General features: G+C 47.7%; 2 non-coding genes across 2 annotated transcripts; both read right to left on the reverse strand.

Moving 5' to 3' along the window:
- Window positions 1-10,514: 10,514 nt before the first annotated feature.
- TRNAT-CGU (transfer RNA threonine (anticodon CGU)) lies at window positions 10,515-10,586 on the reverse strand. Its single transcript has one exon. It is a non-coding gene; the product is annotated as a tRNA-Thr (tRNA).
- Window positions 10,587-11,834: 1,248 nt separating this feature from the next.
- On the reverse strand, window positions 11,835-11,906 carry TRNAT-AGU (transfer RNA threonine (anticodon AGU)). Its single transcript has one exon. It is a non-coding gene; the product is annotated as a tRNA-Thr (tRNA).
- Between the last annotated feature and the right edge of the window lie 8,897 nt (window positions 11,907-20,803).

Below are 20,803 nucleotides of genomic sequence, written 5' to 3' on the forward strand. Positions count from 1 at the left end.
GTCAGAGAGGTGTAAGCAGGGGAGGGGATAGCTGCAGTGTCAGAGAGGTGTAAGCAGGGGAGGGGACAGCTGCAGTGTCAGAGAGGTGTAAGCAGGGGAGGGGACAGCTGCAGTGTCAGAGAGGTGTAAGCAGGGGAGGGGATAGCTGCAGTGTCAGAGAGGTGTAAGCAGGGGAGGGGACAGCTGCAGTGTCAGAGAGGTGTAAGCAGGTGAGGGGAGAGCTGCAGTTTCAGAGAGGTGTAAGCAGGGGGGGGGGAAGCTGCAGTGTCAGAGAGGTGTAAGCAGGGGAGGGGACAGCTGCAGTGTCAGAGAGGTGTAAGCAGGGGAGGGGACAGCTGCAGTGTCAGAGAGGTGTAAGCAGGGGAGGGGATAGCTGCAGTGTCAGAGAGGTGTAAGCAGGGGAGGGGACAGCTGCAGTGTCAGAAAGGTGTAAGCATGGGAGGGGACAGCTGCAGTGTCAGAGAGGTGTAAGCAGGTGAGGGGAGAGCTGCAGTGTCAGAGAGGTGTAAGAGGGGGGGGGGGGAAGCTGCAGTGTCAGAGAGGTGTAAGCAGGGGAGGGGACAGCTGCAGTGTCAGAGAGGTGTAAGCAGGGGAGGGGATAGCTGCAGTGTCAGAGAGGTGTAAGCAGGGGAGGGGATAGCTGCAGTGTCAGAGAGGTGTAAGCAGGGGAGGGGTCAGCTGCAGTGTCAGAGAGGTATAGGCTGGGGAGGAGACAGCCACAGTGCTAGAGCGATGTGAGCAGGGGAGGGGTCATATAGTTTCTCAATAGCACCCTCAGAGCACCTCAGTTGAGTGTTGGTCAGCGGCAGCCAGCACATGGAGTAGAGAGTAGACAACCAGCACAGTAAGAGAGTCACTCACCCCTCCACTCGCCTCCAGCGCCAAAGCTTCCTCTTTCCCTTCGTCATCAGCCACCATTGTATATCTGTCCCTGCAGCCGGTGTCTCTCACATGTGACTTGCCGGTAGGTTATCGGCGAATCACATGATAGGAACCACCGCTGCAGAGATCAATACACAGCGGTGGCTGATGGCAATGGGGAAGATGAGGTTTTGGCAGTGGAGACGAGTGTGCCATCCTGGAGGCGCGCAACCAGGGTCACATGTGCGCAATAGTCACAGTTGCACACTGGGCTGACAGTGCAGAATGGAGGGGACTGGTCAGACACAGAGGGAGCTGACGGACTACAGGGGGCTGGTAGAAGCCCCAGGTAAGTATAAATTCTCTTTATGTGACAGGTACACTTTAATGTTTTTACTGGTCAGTATATGCATGTTTTAGTAGTATACTCCAGTTGTGCATGCATGATTTCAGGCACTCCCTGCCACCTTTAACCGCTTGCCGACCGTGTCACGCCAATGGGCGTGGGCGCGGCGGCAGCCCCAGGACCAGCTAACGCCGATTGGCGTAAAGTTCTGGGGCAGCAGTTTGCAGGGGTCGCGCGCAGGCTGCGCGCGCATCTCCCGCTTGGTGGGTGGAGCTGAGCTCCACCTTCTGTCTCCGAGCGGCGATCGCCGTGTATTTACATGTACAGCGCTGCGATCAGCAGCAGCGCTGTACTGGGGACAGCCATGTGACACGGCTGTCCCCCTGGGGGACAAGAGAGTGATCGGCTCTCATAGGCAGAAGCCTATGACAGCCGATCGCCATGATTGGCCGGCTGGAAGGAGGAAGGGAGGGATACAATTTAAAGCAACAGGTATTTTTATTAAAAAAAAAAAAAGAAAAGAAAAGAGGGGGATCACTTGTGTGCTGTGTTGTGCGGCCCTGCAGCTTGGCCTTAAAGCTGCAGTGGCCTATTTTACTAAAAATGGCCTGGTCACTAGGTGGGTTTAGCACTGCGGCCCTCAAGAGGTTAATCACCAGAGATACTTATTACGTTTTTGTTTATATATCACTTTGTAAAAGTCAAAATTTGCTCTATTTACTCAGCCCAGTGTCCCCTGTAGAGAACGCAGGCAGTAGGAGACATGCATAATTCCAGGCCCGGCGGGACTTAAGTGCTGGGTAGGCAAACCCTTCTCACGGCAATACTCCAGAACATCCAGTACAACTCTACATCCTGCAAAGCTTTGCAAGAATTGCCTCTGCCCAGCTGGAGAGAGAGATCAGAATGAGACACAAGAGGAACATCGGCTGCAGAAAGGAAACCTGCCGAAACACTGGCCATATGTAGCTCCATACATGAGAGAGCACATCTGCCTCTTCCAATTCAGGGAAGCCAAACTCCAGTTTAAGGAGGGTTTCAAACTTTACAATTCTTCACAGTACTGGTCCTTTAGGCCTCTTTTCCACGGGCAGTTGATAGGCAGTGAAATGCCTCTTAAACTCTCACAAATGCTTGGTGCTGCCTGGCAACTGTTTGCTGCAGCCTGATAACTGCAGACTGCTGCCTAGTAACTGCTTGCTGAGCACACAGGTCAACTGTCCGTGGAAAAGAGGCCTTAAAGTACAACTGAAGTGAAAGGGATATTGGAGGCTGGCATATTTCCTTTTAAACAATGCAAATAGCCTGGCAGCCCTGCTGATCCTCTGCCTCTAATACTTTTACCATGTATGCAGATTTGCTTCTCCATTCCAGTAATGCCCTCTCTTTCCTCCTGTTGTCACAGCTCTCTCAGGTTCTCCCTGTAGTATCCTCCATCACTCACTTTTATTATAGCACCATCCAGTGGCCCATGCAGTGTCCTCCATTGCCTCATGTTGTTACAGTAATTACTGCCTGAGCTCCCTCTGATTTTTTCAGATCAGAGGAATGCACTGCAAATGGAATGAAACTTCATATTAACTGGGAAAAATAAATCGTCCAGTAAGAAATTACTTATTTAGCTTACCTATACTGTTGTTTTTAGTGTTCACTGTCAGAATTTGGAGAAATGTGATATAAAAAGACATATTTTGATGGTTTCCATCTTAACTGTTTTTTCTGTGATGCCAAAAGTGACATCATTTTTGTCCTTATCTTTTTTTTTTTTTTCAACCCAGCTCCGTTAATTTTCTCTCCCTACCGCCACAGCTTACTGTCCCTCCCACAGAAAACATCACCTAGACAACACGCTTACATCAACTTCTGGCCATAGTATTCGTATCTTATCTGAAAGAGGAAGCTTTCTGTTATTTGCATGCTGAGATAAGCTTGTTACAGTATCTAGCAAAAATAAAACTTCCCACAATCCTGCTGGCACTGCACAGTTCCTCCAGTTGCAGTAGGCAACAGCACCCAGAGTAGGTATATTTTTGGAGCAGTAACCATTTTTTGGAATTTTTTTATTTTTGGTCGTTACAACTAGTGTTGGGCGAACAGTGTTCGCCACTGTTCGGGGTCTGCAGAACATCACCCTGTTCGGGTGATGTTCGAGTTCGGCCGAACACCTGATGGTGTTCGGCCAAACTGTTCGGTCACATGGCCAAACTAAGAGCGCATGACCGAACGTTCCCCGAACGTTCGGCTAGCGCTGTGATTGGCCGAACGGGTCACGTGGTTCGGACCCGACCGCGCTCTGATTGGCCGAACTGTCACGTGGTTCGGGTAAATAAATACCCGAACCACGTCATATCTCCGCCATTTGTCTGTGGGTTTAGCTTTGGGTAGGCAGGCAGGGTAGTTCACGCTCCAGCCACGCTAGCCAGGGTCCCCCCAGTCATTGTGTCGCTGCTGGGAATAGTAGTACACCGCTCGCTTAGCCACACTATATAGCATTCTGTTTACTGCCACTCTGTGTACCTCGCTCAGCCACACTATATAGCATTCTGTTTACTGTTCTGTGTCTGCTGGGAATAGTAGTACACCGCTCGCTCAGCCACACTATATAGCATTCTGTTTACTGCCACTCTGTGTACCTCGCTCAGCCACACTATATAGCATTCTGTTTACTGCCACTCTGTGTCTGCTGGGAATAGTAGTACACTGCTCGCTCAGCCACACTATATAGCATTCTGTTTACTGCCACTCTGTGTACCTCGCTCAGCCACACTATATAGCATTCTGTTTACTGCCACTCTGTGTCTGCTGGGAATAGTAGTACACCGCTCGCTCAGCCACACTATATAGCATTGTGTTTACTGCCACTCTGTGTACCTCGCTCAGCCACACTATATAGCATTGTGTTTACTGCCACTCTGTGTACCTCGCTCAGCCACACTATATAGCATTCTGTTTACTGCCACTCTGTGTCTGCTGGGAATAGTAGTACACCGCTCGCTCAGCCACACTATATAGCATTGTGTTTACTGCCACTCCGTGTACCTCGCTCAGCCACACTATATAGCATTCTGTTTACTGCCACTCTGTGTCTGCTGGGAATAGTAGTACACCGCTCGCTCAGCCACACTATATAGCATTGTGTTTGCTGCCACTCTGTGTACCTCGCTCAGCCACACTATATAGCATTGTGTTTACTGCCACTCTGTGTCTGCTGGGAACAGTACTACACCGCTCGCTCAGCCACACTATATAGCATTGTGTTTACTGCCACTCTGTGTACCTTGCTCAGCCACACTATATAGCATTGTGTTTACTGCCACTCTGTGTCTGCTGGGAACAGTAGTACACCGCTCGCTCAGCCACACTATATAGCATTGTGTTTACTGCCACTCTGTGTCTGCTGGGAATAGTAGTACACCGCTCGCTCAGCCACACTATATAGCATTGTGTTTACTGCCACTCTGTGTACCTCGCTCAGCCACACTATAGAGCATTGTGTTTACTGCCACTCTGTGTCTGCTGGGAATAGTAGTACACCGCTCGCTCAGCCACACTATATAGCATTGTGTTTACTGCCACTCTGTGTACCTCGCTCAGCCACACTATATAGCATTCTGTTTACTGCCACTCTGTGTCTGCTGGGAATAGTAGTACACCGCTCGCTCAGCCACACTATATAGCATTCTGTTTACTGCCACTCTGTGTACCTCGCTCAGCCACAGTATATAGCATTGTGTTTACTGCCACTTTGTGTCTGCTGGGAATAGTAGTACACCGCTCGCTCAGCCACACTATATAGCATTGTGTTTACTGCCACTCTGTGTACCTCGCTCAGCCACACTATATAGCATTGTGTTTACTGCCACTCTGTGTGTGCTGGGAATAGTAGTACACCGCTCGCTCAGCCACACTATATAGCATTGTGTTTGCTGCCACTCTGTGTACCTTGCTCAGCCACACTATATAGCATTGTGTTTACTGCCACTCTGTGTCTGCTGGGAACAGTAGTACACCGCTCACCCGCCACTGTATAGCATTGTGCTCTGTGTCGCTGCTGGGAATAGTGGTACACCGCTCACCCGCCACTGTATAGCATTGTGCTCTGTGTCGCTGCTGGGAATAGTGGTACACCGCTCACCCACCACTGTATAGCATTTTTGTACTGCCACTGTACTGCTGCCAGTCAGCGTGTACTTTAAGGATAAGTGAAATGAGGAAGAAATCCGATGAAAGAGGGAGGGGCAAGGGAAGAGGTGTTTCCCCTGACGGTTCACGTACAGGCCACAGGGGAGCACCCAAGAAAACCCACTCAATACTGCCCATGTTGTCCAGGACAACAACCCTCACAAATCCAAAAGAACAGGACCAGATAATTACTTGGATGACCTCTCAAGCGTCCAGCAGTGGGTTAAGCAGCACCAGCACATCACGCACGAGGTCCGAGTCCTCAGCCAGTTACAAGGAGCCAGTGGGCACAAAGCTGACACAACCGGCAGCGACACCACGCACACAACTGCCAGATAACCAGTCCGATGAATTACCTCAGGACACAATGGGGTATTCGCAGGAGCTATTCCCAGCCCAACAAACTTCCACCTTTCAAAGGTCAATGGAGGAACAGCCAGAAATGTTGTGCCCGGATTCACAACCATTAACTGTGGGAAATGCACCGCGCACTGAAATACAAGGCGAGTCCGAGGAGGACTCGGAAACCCAAATCCCAGAGCAAGTTGGGCAGGAGGGGTTGCAATTGCAGGAGGTCGGCCGACAAGATCTGGAAGACGACGTTGGAGTGAGCTGCGCAGAGGTTGTTCTGGGGAGCTCTACTCCACGGCGGCGGCCCCCCACAATGACATATGACGAGTTTCAGGAGATGGAAGAGGAGGGTATGGACAATGTGGACATAGACCCAGATTTTGTTTGTGAACGAGAACATCGCCGTCGTAGCAGCAGCACAGATGAGTCTGTTGAAGAACCCACTGCTGCACGAGTTCGCCTTGTGCCACAAGGTAGGCGGCGCGCAATTTCAGGCACCACAAGCGTGGAAGTTCAAGTGAGAGGCAAAAGAGGCGCAAACAGAAATCGCCAGCAAGGCAGGTGCTCCAAAGTCTGGGCTTTCTTTGAAGACTGCACTGAGGATGGTACTATGGCGATTTGCAAGGTGTGCAAGACCCGCCTGAGCAGGGGGAAAAGTATTAACAACCTCTCCACCACCAGCATGAGCCGCCACATGCTATCCAAACATCCCACTCTGTGGGCAAACGCGGCAGGACAGGGTACCAGCAACACTGCCTCCCTTGGGGTCACCAGACTCACCACCAGACCCGCCTCAGCAGCAGCAGTAGCCCAGCCATTGCGTGGTTCACAACATTCACAAACATCAGACGCCGACACTGTCACTTTCCGGAGTAGTGCTCTTGAGGTCTCCCAGTGTTCATCAAACACAACAACCAACAGCCCTTCAGTGTGCAGCCCTACGATTCAGTTGTCTGTCTCGGAGATGTTTGATCGCAAGAGGAAATTGCCAGCAAATGACCCCCGGGCCGTGGCAGTAACAGCCAGCATAGCCAAGCTTCTGGCCTGCGAAATGCTGCCATATCGAGTGGTGGAGACAAACAGCTTCAAGGGCATGATGTCAGTGGCCATCCCACGTTACGTGGTTCCCAGCCGCTACCACTTTGCGCGCTCTGCAGTGCCTGAGTTGCATAAGCACGTGGTCAGCAAAATAACCCGAAGCTTGAAGAATGCCGTTGCCTGCAAGGTTCACCTCACCACTGACACCTGGACGAGTGCGTTCGGCCAGGGTCGATACATCTCCCTTACCGCGCACTGGGTGAACCTTGTGGAGCCTGGCAGCGATTCCTCACCTGCTACGACGCGGGTGTTGCCCACACCGCAAACAGCTGCACCGCCGTCCCTCCCACTGGATAACAACAGCAGCACCTACCTCTCTGACTCCTTCTCCTCCAACGCATCTCAAAGCTGTACCTCATCCGGAGACGCTAACCCAGCAGCAGTAGGATCGTGGAAGCAGTGCAGCACAGCTGTTGGCATGCGTCAGCAAGCGTTGCTGAAGCTGATCTGCCTTGGGGATAAGCAGCACACAGGGGAGGAAATTTGGAGGGGAATAAAGGAACAGACGGATTTGTGGCTGGCACCGCTGGACCTGAAACCGGGCATGGTTGTGTGTGATAATGGGAGTAATCTCATTCGCGCTTTAAGGTTGGCTAAGCTGACACACATCCCTTGCCTGGCGCACGTGATGAACCTAGTAGTTCAGCGGTTCCTGAGGACATAACCAGGCGTGGCCGATCTTCTGTTGAAGGTGCGACGAGTGGCCAAACATTGCAGAAATTCCAGTACTGCTTCGGGGGCACTCGCCAAGATGCAGGAGCGCTTCAATCTCCCCCACCATCGCTTGCTGTGTGATGTCCCTACGCGCTGGAATTCTACGCTGCACATGCTAGCCCGCTTTTGCGAGCAGAAGAGTGCAGGGGTCCAGTACATGACGGTGCAGTACCGAGGCGCATCCGGACAGCTGCCAAGCTTCTGTGGATCCGATTGGGCCAACATGTTGGACCTCTGCCAAGTCCTCCAAAATTTTGAGCAATCCACGTTGCTTGTGAGCAGTGACAACTCTTCAGTCAGCATTACCATACCACTGCTGTGTTTACTGAAGAGGTCAATGTTGAAAATCAAGGAAACAGCTGTCATGATGCAACTGGGGGAATCGGAAGGAGAAAACGATCAGCGTGATGGTACCAACATCAGGCCATCCGCATCAGGAAACGCTGGCCCCAGCAGCTATGACGAAGAAGAGGAGGAGGAACAGCTGGAGTTGGAGCAGGAATTTCCTGCCACCACTGACGAGGGCCAGAGCGGTGCACTTTGGACTTCCACAATTCAGCGCGAATGGTCAGCAGAAGCAGACCAGGAAGAAGGTGACGACTATGATGCATCACAACAACTATCACAACGCTCACAAGAGGATGATGAGGATTCTGGCAGGACTCTGGCACACATGGCTCAATTCATGCTAGACTGCATTGAACGCGACCCACGCATTGTGCGCATTCTGGACAACACCAATTACTGGGTTTATACCCTTCTGGTTCCACGGTACAAACACAATGTTCCAAAACTGCTTGAAGAAAGAGTCAGACAGGTCAAAATGGAAGAATACCAGCAGGCCCTTGTGGAGACTTTAGAGAGGAGATTCTCTAGCCAGTTGTACGCCGACAGACTGACTTCCGCAAACCCAGGACGACCAGGAGGGCAGCAAACAACACAAGCCGCAGCTAGTGCCCAAAAGGGAATGGTATCGGCAGTGTCCTTGGAGTGGGAAAATTTTCTGACACCCATGCAGCAGCAGCCCACAGAACAGCAAGCGTGCAGATCCACCTCCAACACCGATCGCCTGGAGAAGATGGTCAAGGACTACATGTCAGATGGCGTAGCTGTGTTGAACAATCCATCTGCACCCTTAAACTATTGGGTATCGAAGCTAGACACCTGGCAAGAACTGGCAATGTACGCAATAGAGGTGCTGGCTTGCCCGGCAGCCAGCGTTATGTCGGAACGCTGTTTCAGTGCTGCCGGAGGCATCGTCACAGATCGGCGTATCCACCTCTCCACAGAAAATGCAGACCGTCTGACTCAAATTAAAATGAATCAATCCTTTATTGGAAACGACTGCGCAACACTCCTGGACCCCAACCAAGTAACATGAACAATGACCATCTGTGATGGGTTAGCGTTTCCGGTCCCTGTTTATTGAACCTCTTATCTGCATTACATTTATGACTGCATGTCGGCAAAAAGCATTGCTATATCCGCACGCTATTTGTCCTCATGCAAGGCCTGGGATGCTGTGTCTCAAAAAGTGTGGCCTTCTCCTCCTGCGCCTCCTCCTGTTCCATCACGTGTGCTGCTGCTGCTGCTGCTGCTGGGTTAGCGTTTCCGGTCCCTGTTTATTGAACCTCTCATCTTTATTACATTTATGACTGCATGGCGGAAAAAAGCATTGCTATATCCGCACGCTATTTGTCCTCATGCAAGGCCTGGGATGTTGTGTCTCAAAAAGCGTGGCCTTCTCCTCCTGCGCCTCCTCCTGTTCCATCACGTGTGCTGCTGCTGCTGCTGGGTTAGCGTTTCCGGTCCCTGTTTATTGAACCTCTCATCTTTATTACATTTATGACTGCATGGCGGCAAAAAGCATTGCTATATCCGCACGCTATTTGTCCTCATGCAAGGCCTGGGATGCTGTGTCTCAAAAAGCGTGGCCTTCTCCTCCTGCGCCTCCTCCTGTTCCATCACGTGTGCTGCTGCTGCTGCTGCTGGGTTAGCGTTTCCGGTCCCTGTTTATTGAACCTCTCATCTTTATTACATTTATGACTGCATGGCGGAAAAAAGCATTGCTATATCCGCACGCTATTTGTCCTCATGCAAGGCCTGGGATGCTGTGTCTCAAAAAGCGTGGCCTTCTCCTCCTGCGCCTCCTCCTGTTCCATCACGTGTTCTGCTGCTTGTGCTGGGTTAGCGTTACCGGTCCCTTTTCCTGGAACCTCTTCTCTGTATTACATTTATGACATTTTCCACATTTAAAAGACAGTTTTTCCTTTGAAACTTTACAATCAATTTTCTCAAAAACTATAAGCTCTTTTTCAAATATTTTTTTTCCTCTTGTACCCACTCCCAAGGTGCACATACCCTGCAAATTTGGGGTATGTAGCATGTAAGGAAGCTTTACAAAGCACGAAAGTTCGGGTCCCCATTGACTTCCATTATGTTCGGAGTTCGGCGAGAACACCCGAACATCGCGGCGATGTTCGGCGAACGTTCGCGAACCCGAACATCTAGGTGTTCGCCCAACACTAGTTACAACCCACTTTTTAGACTGGGTATAAATCCTTGCTGTGCCTATGATAAATCTTTTGGGCTTAGAGAAAGAAAACCAACAGTAATTTGGGAGGGATCGAGGGGAAGGTGTACACCCCCATTTATACATTTTCAGAACGCTGCTGGGATCATGCAATACAATCTATTTTAGTCTCCAAAAAAAGAGAATATTTTCTATTTTTCTTGTATTTCTTTTTGACACAAATATACTCTTTTCTGCCTTAAAAATGGAGTAATAGTTTAAGAATGGTGTTTCAGTGATTTGGGCTCATTTTGTCTAATGATCAGAAACCAGAGTAAATATGCCATAATAGGAACAATCAGAGAAGAGGCACATTTTCATATTATTGTAATTGTACTTTTCTATAGTATATTTTTTAGTTAGCAATGATTATTGGGTAAAACTACACACAGGCACAGATGGGGATTGAACCCATGATCTTTGGTTTACGAGACCAATGCCTTACCACTTGGCCACTGTGCCACATCAACAGCTTATACTTCCTTTACTCTTCTGGTATTTCCACCCTCTGGGGTTTCTGACCTTGTACAGGTAGGGTCATGTGCTCACTTTACATACTGTATATATTGGGGGTTTCTTCTATGCCTTATGATTCCTGGGCCAAACCATCTCCAGGCAAAGATGGGGCTTGAACCTAGGGGCATCGTTCATCTACTTATGTTTCCTCCTCGGACATTGCAACCCTCCATTGGGTTGTGGTCTCAAACAAGAAAGGGTCATGTTTTCACTTCACACATATGGTAGTTTTATTTTGTTTTCAGTCATATCTGGATAAAAGTTATTAAAGCACAGATGAGGATCAAACCAATGATCTTTGGCTTGATTGCATGCATGGCGATCATTGAGCATGACCAACCCACAGCCGCTGTCCAGCAGTAAAAAAGTGTAAAACACTACTCCCGGTTTGTCCCGGCCTCCTCTGCCACCACCCCCATGTGGCACGTATGTGAGGTGCATGCAGGACAGGTGAGATTTACACTGCACAGGCACTAGGGGGGACATTTACACTTGGGAGGCAGCCAGGCAAGCAGTGGAGGTGTTGTCGCTAGGCCGATTCTTGATATATTTAATGCCTAAATTTATCGGCAATCTGCCTGTGGTGTATGGGCAGCCAACAGATCTGTCTCTTGGTTGATCTGCCTACACACCACTAGATGTATGGGCACCTTTAGTGATATCTGGATAAAAGCTCACTCAGGCCCAGATGTTGCTCAAGCCCATGCTTTTAGGTCTACTGTTAGGCTAACACCTTACTGCATGGCCACTGCATCACATGGACATTGCTGAAGCCTCTTACAGTCCAACCCTGTGGGTTTTAACTTTGCATGCATGGGATGCTATTTTGTGGCAGTATTTATCTGACATGGATGAGGATTGAACCCATGATCTTTAGTATAGGTGACCAACGCCTTACCACTTGGCCACCATGTCCCTTCATAAATTTTTGCTAATTTTTGCTTATTTTTGCTTATTTTTGCTTACTTTTGCCCCACCTAACATTGCAACCCTCTGTCAGGACAGTTTCTAGGCTAAATTGCACCCGGGTAAGGGTGTAAAATTGAGCCCCCCCCCCCGTCGGACCCAGGTATAGGTGCTTGTAGGATAGATTGGCCAGGTATAGGTCACCCCAGTATAGCACATTTTCATATGATTGTAATTTTCTATAGTATATCTTGTAGTAAGTGAGGATTACTGGGTAAAACTACACACAGGCACAGATGGGGATTGAACCCATGATCTTTGGTTTACTAGACCAACGCCTTACCACTTGGCCACTGTGCCCCATGGACAGCTCGTATTTCCTTTACTCTTCTGGTATTTCCACCCTCTGGGGTTTCCGACTTTATACAGACACAATTAAAGTGGACCCAAATTAAAAACACAAGATTTCAGAAATGAAATCTATTTTCTAAATTATAATAATAAATAGCAGCCTTTTTTCAGCGGCATGATGACAAATATAAAATATTTTACATTTATTGGAGAAACCCCTCCCTTCCTTTCAAATTGCCGGGACAGAATCCGGCAGACTGGTGGAGGGGATGGTGTCCAGCAAAGGAGGAATTGCTAATGGCTGCCACCTGTATAACCCTAGTTATGAAAAGAGAAGGTTGAAAAGCATGCACTGAAATGCTCATAGGCTTGAAGGAGTGTTTATTTATCTTTGTATGTGTCAGAGTGGTGCAACTAAATATTTTGAATTAAAAAAATGTTTGGTTTGGGTCCACTTTAAGCCCACAATCTTTGGTTCTCTAAACCAACACCTTACCAGTTGGCCACTATGCCATATGGTCATAAGGCCCATGCTTACTTTCAAGCTGCTCATACAATGGTAAATGGCCGCACGATACCTCCAAAACATAGATCCATCTCTCATCAAAATCTGATCAGAGAGGGATCTATTCTTGCCACAAACTGCACATAGATTTTGAAAAGCTTTCAGACTGAAAGACTGTTATTTTTTAGTGGCTTTTGTTTTAGGACAAGCACTAGGTTTGCTCTTTGTGGAGAGGATTTCTTAGCATCATGTTTGCCTAGTAGCCCATTCAGTGGTAAGGTTATTGTTTATGTTTTATAAATAGTATAAATACTATATAAATAGTTGCACAGCACAAACAAACCTTGATGTTGATGAATCACAGACTTGCTTGCAGCTCACCCTATTCCAGTAGCCAAACCCTGCACTACCCAGCTCTTGTGTGACAAGTGGATTCATTGTTTGTATATAAAAATCAGAATCCACAAAATTTTTAATCCATTTAGAATGCAGTACAAAATGTTTTCATTTCAACAGATTCAGAATCCAGCACTACAGACTGCCTCTAGTGTTGTAGTCAAATGGTAAGGTAGCCAAGCTATTCCTCTAACCTCATCCTTGAGATTTCAAACTTCACCTGCAATAGGATCTCAACTACCAATAGCTTTCTTTTTATGCTGTATAAACCAGTATTGGGCATAGTGAATCTAATATTAGATAGGCCATCAGAACTAAAAGCTCTTTGCTCTTTTGTGAGCTAAAATAAAATGTACATAAGCAGGTTGAATCTTCCAGCTCCAAGATCAGAGACCTACAGAGATGTACAATGCGGTGAACAGCTCCCCCTGGTGGCAGTTGACTGAGAAACAGAGGAAAGCAGAGTTGCAGGCTTTAAAAACAAAATACTGACCTAATTTCATTTTTAAAGCGGACCTGAACTCAGAACTTCTTCATTGCTCTAAAAGATATGCAACAGCATAATAATCTTTAAAGAAAAACATTTCTTTGTTACAGTTGATACAAATCATGCAATAAATCTGCAGTGTGTCTACTTCCTGCTTTTGGAAGCAAACACATTGTTAACATCCTGTGCATTCAAATGAGCTTATCTGCCATCTCCGCCATGGCAGTCAGCTGATACGGGGAGAGATGAAATTACAAATTGTGATTAGACACAGATGAGGGGGAATTAGACAGGCTAAACTCTCTAAATACATACAGGGTGCATTTTCTTTGTTTTCCTTCTGTCCTGTGCAAGAGTTCAGGTCCTCAGAGCGCCGTCAAAAAAACCCCAAAAACTTAATTTTTCAGGTACCGGCAAAAGCGCCCATTGAAATAGCGGCATTGAGGGCTAAATTGCACTGGGCTCCCCGGGCACCCAAATTTCTCCTCATTACTGCTATTTCAATAGCCTCGTATGACGGCACCCAAATTGCCAGCTTCACACATTCGCTCCAGTGGACTCACCTCCATCCATTTTCATAGCGCTTTTTGGAATCACTGTTGATCACTGGCGTCCCAAGACGCTGCTGAACACGCTCTAGTGGGTCCCAGGCCTTCAGCAAATCTAATTTCAAGGACAAGTCTCTTAAAGGGGCACTATGGCGAAAAATTGTAACAATTTAAAATATGTGCAAACATAAACAAAGAAGAAGTAGTATTTTTCCAGAGTAAAATAAGCCATAAATTACATTTCTCCTATGTTGCTGTCACTTACAGTAGGTAGTAGAAATCTGACAGAAGCGACAGGTTTTGGACTAGTCCATCTCTTCATAGGGGATTCTCAGCAAGGATTTTATTCTTTATGAAGATATTCCCTAAAAAAAGATTTAGGCTGGTTTCAAACCAGGATGGTTGCGTTTTAGGGGACGTTAAGGTCGCATAACGTGCCCCTAACGCAACGCCTGGTGCTCTCTGGTGTGGACGTCAGAGTGAGCCGCGTTGTGCAGCTCACTCTGGTGTCCGTGATGCGCACTCTTGGACACATGCGGCATCACGTGGTCCCGCCAGCCAATCGCCGCACAGAGCGGCCGCTCCAGGAAGTAAACACTGCAGGTCACTGAGTGCAGTGAATATTAATTAGCCATGTGCCCGGCCGCTCTCCCCTCCTCCCCAACATTACTGAGCATGTGCAAGCAGTCTAACGCTGCTCTGCCGCGTATAAAGTACTGCATGCAGTACGTTGTGTTATGGCGCAGCGTTACAATGTAACGCAACGTGGGCACTGTGAACAGCCCATTGATTTTTCATTGCTGTGCGGTGGGGTGCATTACAGGCTGCTCTGACGTGCGCATGTAACGTCCCACTGTGAAAACAGCCTTAAACAATGATGCTGGCCAGCTTCCCTGCTCGCTACACAGTTTTTTGGCAGTTGGGCAGAGCAACTGCCATTCACTAAGTGTTTTTGAAAATAAATAAATCCCTGAGAATCCCCTATGAAGAGATGGACTAGTCACCTGCCGCTTATGTCAGATTTCTACTACCTACTGTAAGTGACAGCAACATAGGAGAAAAGTAATTTACTCTGGAAAAAAACATACTTCTTATTTGTATATGTTTGCACATATTTTAAATTTAATTTTTTTTTTTCCGCCATAGTTCCCCTTTAAACTGGAAAGTATTCTGGTTACGGGCACCACCACTGATACAGATGAGCCAGGTTCGAATCCTGCCGTGGCAAGCGCCTAACCAATAACAAGTCTTTGTGCAAGACACAGATTGTGTAGATAAACTCTCATTGTACATGGAAGTGGGAAAATTGGTCAGTCAAGATCAGAAGTGTGTAAGTAACTTAACACCCTAGGCAGGTGTATTGATTGTGTACTAAGGCCTTGTCCCCACTTTAATGCTGTGTGCAACACAGGTTGCCATCACAACGCACAACACTTGCGTTGCTAAGCGATTCTCTGCAATGCAATCGTGATAACATTCATTATGGTGAATGGAATTGCGCTGTATTGCACAAAAAAATGCATGAAACCATGCATTGCGATTCCGCGCATGAGTGAAAACATCAGACAGTGCAGTCTATGCACCTCTGATATCCTTGCAGATCTCTACAGTACGATTCAGTGTGAGAGTAAGGGCCCGTTTCCACTAGTGCCGCGTGCGGCTGCGAGATGCTCGGCGGCACTTCCTGGTCTGCGGGAACGCTGACAAATCCCATATGGAAACTGATGGCAATGTCGGCCAAATCGCTAAGGTAAGCGATTTGTACGACGGCGCCTTTGTTTCCTATGGCAGCGTTTCCCCGCGCGGTTTGCCTGCGGGGAAACTCCGTGAATTCCGCCCGGTTTACGCACTAGTGGAAACGACGGGCCCTTAGGGCCCATTCACACTTGAGCGTTTTGCCGGCGATTTCGGCAAAACGTTCAAACGCTAGCGCTTTTGAAAGCCCTAGTGCAATAAAAGTCTATAGGCCCGTTCTTACTTGGGTGATTTGCACTAATCGTCGCAAATCGCCCAAAATCGCAAAACGTGAATGCGTAGCCCGCACCATTATCAGGCGATTTCCCGGCGATTACGTTTCAGTGCTATAGAAACGCTAAACGCGATCACGAAAAAAATCGGCAAGTGTGAATGCCGATTTTTTCCGCGTTAGTTGCACAAAATCGCCATAGTAAAATGCTAGCAAAAGCGCTAGCGTTTTGCGAACAGCAAGTGTGAATGGGCCTTCACTCATTTAGTCTGTTTTTTGCAATGAAGAAAGTGCTCTCTTCCAAGAACAAGGCAAATCTGCCATCTAGTGGTTACAGTGAAATTAACAAGACAAATTTAGATTTTTGTACTTTAGGCAGCATTCACTAAGCATTACCGCATTCAGAAATGCTAAAAACAGATGATTTTACCAATCACCTTCCCAAATTCCAATTCACTAAGGGCTCGTTTACACTGCAGGCATTTTCTCAATTTTTCTCATTCTTGCGCTTTTTAAAAACGCCCCCTGAACGCTTGTGCAATGAATGTCTATGAGAAGGTTCATATCAGTGCGGGTCGTGCGCTGTGCGGGCAGCAAAGCAGTGCGTGGACCATTTTTGAGGCGATTTCGCCTCAGTGGAAGGTATAGGAGAAATGCAAAAAGCTCACAAAATCGCTTTGTGCATCAATTGCATTCTCGTTTTTAAGAATAAATACATTGTATTTATTATTTTCCAGGTCAAAAAGATCACTTCCTGACTTGCATCAGAGAGTGAATTAAAAAAAAACGCTTGGGAAAAGCACGTAGAAATGCGCATTGCACAAAATTGAATCTGCCACCCGAGCGCCGGGCGGAGAAAAAAAAAAAACTCCTCCGAATCTGGCCAATGCGGATGGACACGCAATCGAAACGCGATGTGAACAAGGCCTAAGGGCCTGTTTCCACTACATGCAGATTGGATGCAGAATGAATGCAGAAAAACTGACTCCAATGAATGCCTATGGGAAAATCTGCATCAGAAAAGTCGCGTTCAGTGGAAACAGGCCCATAGGCATTCATTGGAGTCAGTTTTTCTGCATCCAGTCTGCGTGTAGTGGAAATAGGCTCTAAACCTGTTACTGCACGTAAAATTAGAATTACAGACTAGTGAGGTAAATTACAGACTTGTGCGGTAATTGCCTCAAGAAATTGCAATTCACAATGGCTACAGCAGTCGGTAAATCGGGCAAAAGTGTTCAGTATTTTCCCCCAGCTCTTACCAGCTGATAACTTACTCTTTCCATGCTTTCTCTGTACTGTATAGGGGAGAGAAGACCACTAGAAACAAGGGAACTGTATAGGAGAGGGTGGAGGCCACTAGGTGGCAAGGAACTGTCTAGGTAGGACCACTAAACATCAGGAGGGAGGTCACTAGACACCAGGGAACTGTATAGGGGAGGGAGGGGGTACTAGACACCAGGGAACTGTATAGGGGAGGGAGCGTGGCACAAGTCACCAGCAACTGTATAGGGGAGCGATGAATTGTTGAATCTACGGCCTGTCAGAGCCGCACATCCACCAGCAGGATTTCAACTACGTCTGTCCGGAAAACGTTAAAGAGGAACTGTGGTTAAAAAAACATCATTTTTTTTTCAATATTCATATATAAATGTAGTCATCGTTTCCCATTGAAAAATCTACCCTCACCCTGATTTACTTTCCCTGATATCACAGGATGCAACATCTTTAGTACTGGCAGGTGATCTCTGCAGAATATTTGACTACTGAGAGTTTTAAAGCCAGAAGGAAAGAACTCTGGTCTCCCAGAATGCTCGGGGAGGGTGGAATTCCACATAATAAAAAAGCCTAGGCTAAGCCCCAGTGAGAGGGGGGGGGGCTACATAGGTATATACAGCAATATATAGATATAGGAAATGTTTCTGTTGCCTAAACCAGGAGAATGATCACAGAAGTGGGTATCCTGGATAATTTACTGCATTCTACTATATGCCGTTACTGTTCCTCTTTAACAGCAACACATACATTTTTTGTGCATAGCATATTGGTATTTTTTACAATGAATATATTAGAAATATCTGTCTGGGTCTATTTCTTGTTAAGATAAAGGAGCAATTTTAATGGAGACACAGCTGTCTGAACTGATCCCCTTTTCCCATCATCACCCACTAGGCCCGGCCGGATCACTGTAGGCCATGCAGGCCACAGCCTGGGGGGGGGGGGATCTATACAAGGGGGAGGATAGATATGGAAGAGCTACTCATTGAAGCCCAGGATACAATTGAAAAAGCATAGGAGGACTGCCTATGGAAGGGAAGGGTTTCTGTACTTGGAAGAAAGGGTTAATAGCGGCACCGGATTTACAGCTCAGGAGCCTGTAGGCACAAGTGTCCTGGCGCCCTAAACTCCGCCCTTCAACTCAGGCCACACTCCCATTTTAGGAGGGCTCCCCTTCCCTGACTAGGTAGCCAGATTTTCCCCAGTATTTAGTAACCCCATTAATCTAGGTAATAGATGTGCTTTCCCCAAGTATAGGGAGCCAGATGTGCCTCCCCCCAGTATTAAGTAACCCCCCCAATAGGTAGGGGGACATTTGGTTGAGGGAGCCGCCTCTACTACATAAGGTGCTTGTAGGCACAAGCCTACAGTGCCTTATGGTAAATCCAGCCCTGGTTAACAGACTTGGAAGTCTCACATGGATGTGAAAATAGGTGGGATTACGGTGGCCTAGTGCCACCCTGTGTTGTGCCACCTCCATCATTCTATCTCAGATGACACAGTTGGTGAGAGTGGTATACCAGCATAGGACTTGCACCAACTTATAGGCCTTGGAAAGCTGGGTGTGACCAAGACTTGTAAAATCTGTTACCTGAAATTGGGGGGGGGGGGGGGGGGGTGGTGCAGTACACAGGGGGCTGCACACAGAATGGGGACTTCACAGAAAAGGGGATGGAGGGGAAAGAGAAGGCACAGGAAAACTGGTTTGAAGGGCAAAAACATTCAGCCCTACAACCCACGGAGGGGAGTAACTACAACGGAGCAGCTGCTGCAACCACAGTGGGGGCCAGAGCTGTAAGGGGGCTCCAACTACAAGTTCACGCCCTCTGATAAAGGGGGACATCCTTCAGATCAGGTGTTTTTGTGGCTACATTTGTTATGGGTGTGAAGTTTATGATTTCCACACTTGTTCCATGACCCTTGTGAGATGGGCCTTCAGGCTATGAGGGTCACAAGGGGTTGGCACTGGGAAGAGTGTGAACATTGGGGAAGCCCATCAATGTTTTGCTGAGGGGAAGGCATTATTTATAGTTCTGACCCTGCTCCCTTACTAGCATAGCTAAGGAGCTGTGGGCCCCGATGCAAGTTTTACAATGGGGGCCCCCAAGCACTCTAAACATTTGATATGGCGCACCAAAACCTGCCAATGGCAACTACGGTCCAGAAGGGGATGGGGAACAGTCTGTTAATGATTAACACTATACAAAGTATTGAGGTATAGAAGTGATTATTATGAGCACAGGACCAATAGAGAGCTAATACTGTAGTTGAGGGAGGGCCCTTTGGGGTCCCTCTGGCCCAAGGGCCCCGATGCGGTCGCAACCTCTGCAACCCCTATTGCTACGCCCCTGACTGTACATGAGATAGAGAGGAGGCAGCAGCCAGTCTTTATCTCTCTCTCATCACAGATTGCCTGACAGCTCTGCAACAATATAAAAACAAGAAAAAAAAACAAGGAACACCAAGAGCCCCAATAGTGTAAGGGCTGGTTCAGACGGACGCTTGCAGAGCGTTTACTGCCAGCGTTCAGGGCTTGGTGTTAAACGCTCCCATTCAAGTGAATGGGAGCGTTTGTACCAAGCTTTCAAGCGCGTTTACACAAACGCGGCGTTTGGGTCCCGATTTTCCCTGGCGTTCAAGGAGCCCCTGGAAGCTACATGTAGCTTCCAGGGGAGGTTAACCGCGACGGGTTATGTTCCCCTACGGGAAGAAAAAACGCGACCGCATCCAAACGCACACGAACGCTGCTGAACGCGACGCCAGCAAACGCAACGCCTCCAAACGTCCGTCTGAACCAGCCCTAATATGTACTGGTAAATGGTTACTAGATAGAGTAAATATTAATACTCACAAACTAGGGTTACCATTAGGCAACCACTGTAAAGGCAGGTGGGGAGATTTTCCTGACCCCACTCAGGAATAAGAAGTCGCTCTCTGTAGATGAGAAAAAAGGGGGTGCAACCCTCCACCCAGGGTGGACTCAATATTATGCAGGAGAACAGAGGCGCCAAAAGGATAAAAGGAAGCTAAATGAGCTTAAAAAACAAATTATTGGTAAATAGAGGAGGTAGTGGTGGACTTACCTCCTCCAAGTAGACACACAATGACTGTAGTAAAGACAGTCAATATATTTTATTTATGAACTCCAAATATGCAACGCGTTTCGCAGGTTTGATCCCGCTTCATCAGGCAATAACAACGGAGCAATAGCATATGTGGTCAGTAGAAGAGCCAGGCACCTCTGTTGTTGTTATTGCTTGATGAAGTGAGCTCTACAACAATAGTTCAATTGTAAGATAATATGAATCTACTGAGTTACAGTGCTGGCCACAAAGAGTTAATCTATTGGCAGCCTAGTACAGCTTTTCAGAAGCTGAAGAACACCCACCCTCCTGCCAGGTCCATGCTTGCCAGGTATCTCTGGGTTACATGACTGACTTTAGCATAGGGCTGTGTAGAAAGATGGCTTTAAAGGGAACCTGAAGTGAGCAGGATATGGAGGCTGCCATATTTGTTTCCTTTTAAACAATACCAGTTACCTGGCAGTTCTGATGATCTTTCATGCTCCATTAGTGTCTGAATCATGCACCTGAAACAAGTATGCGGCTAATCCAGTCAGACATCTGATCTGCATGCTTGACCTGGGTGTATTAGAGGCAGATGATCAGTAGGACGGTCAGGAAATGTGCATCGTTTAAAAATGAAATAAATATGGCAGCCTCCATATCC

This window comes from Hyperolius riggenbachi, chromosome 4, assembly GCF_040937935.1.
Source record: "Hyperolius riggenbachi isolate aHypRig1 chromosome 4, aHypRig1.pri, whole genome shotgun sequence".
Lineage (NCBI taxonomy): Eukaryota > Metazoa > Chordata > Amphibia > Anura > Hyperoliidae > Hyperolius > Hyperolius riggenbachi.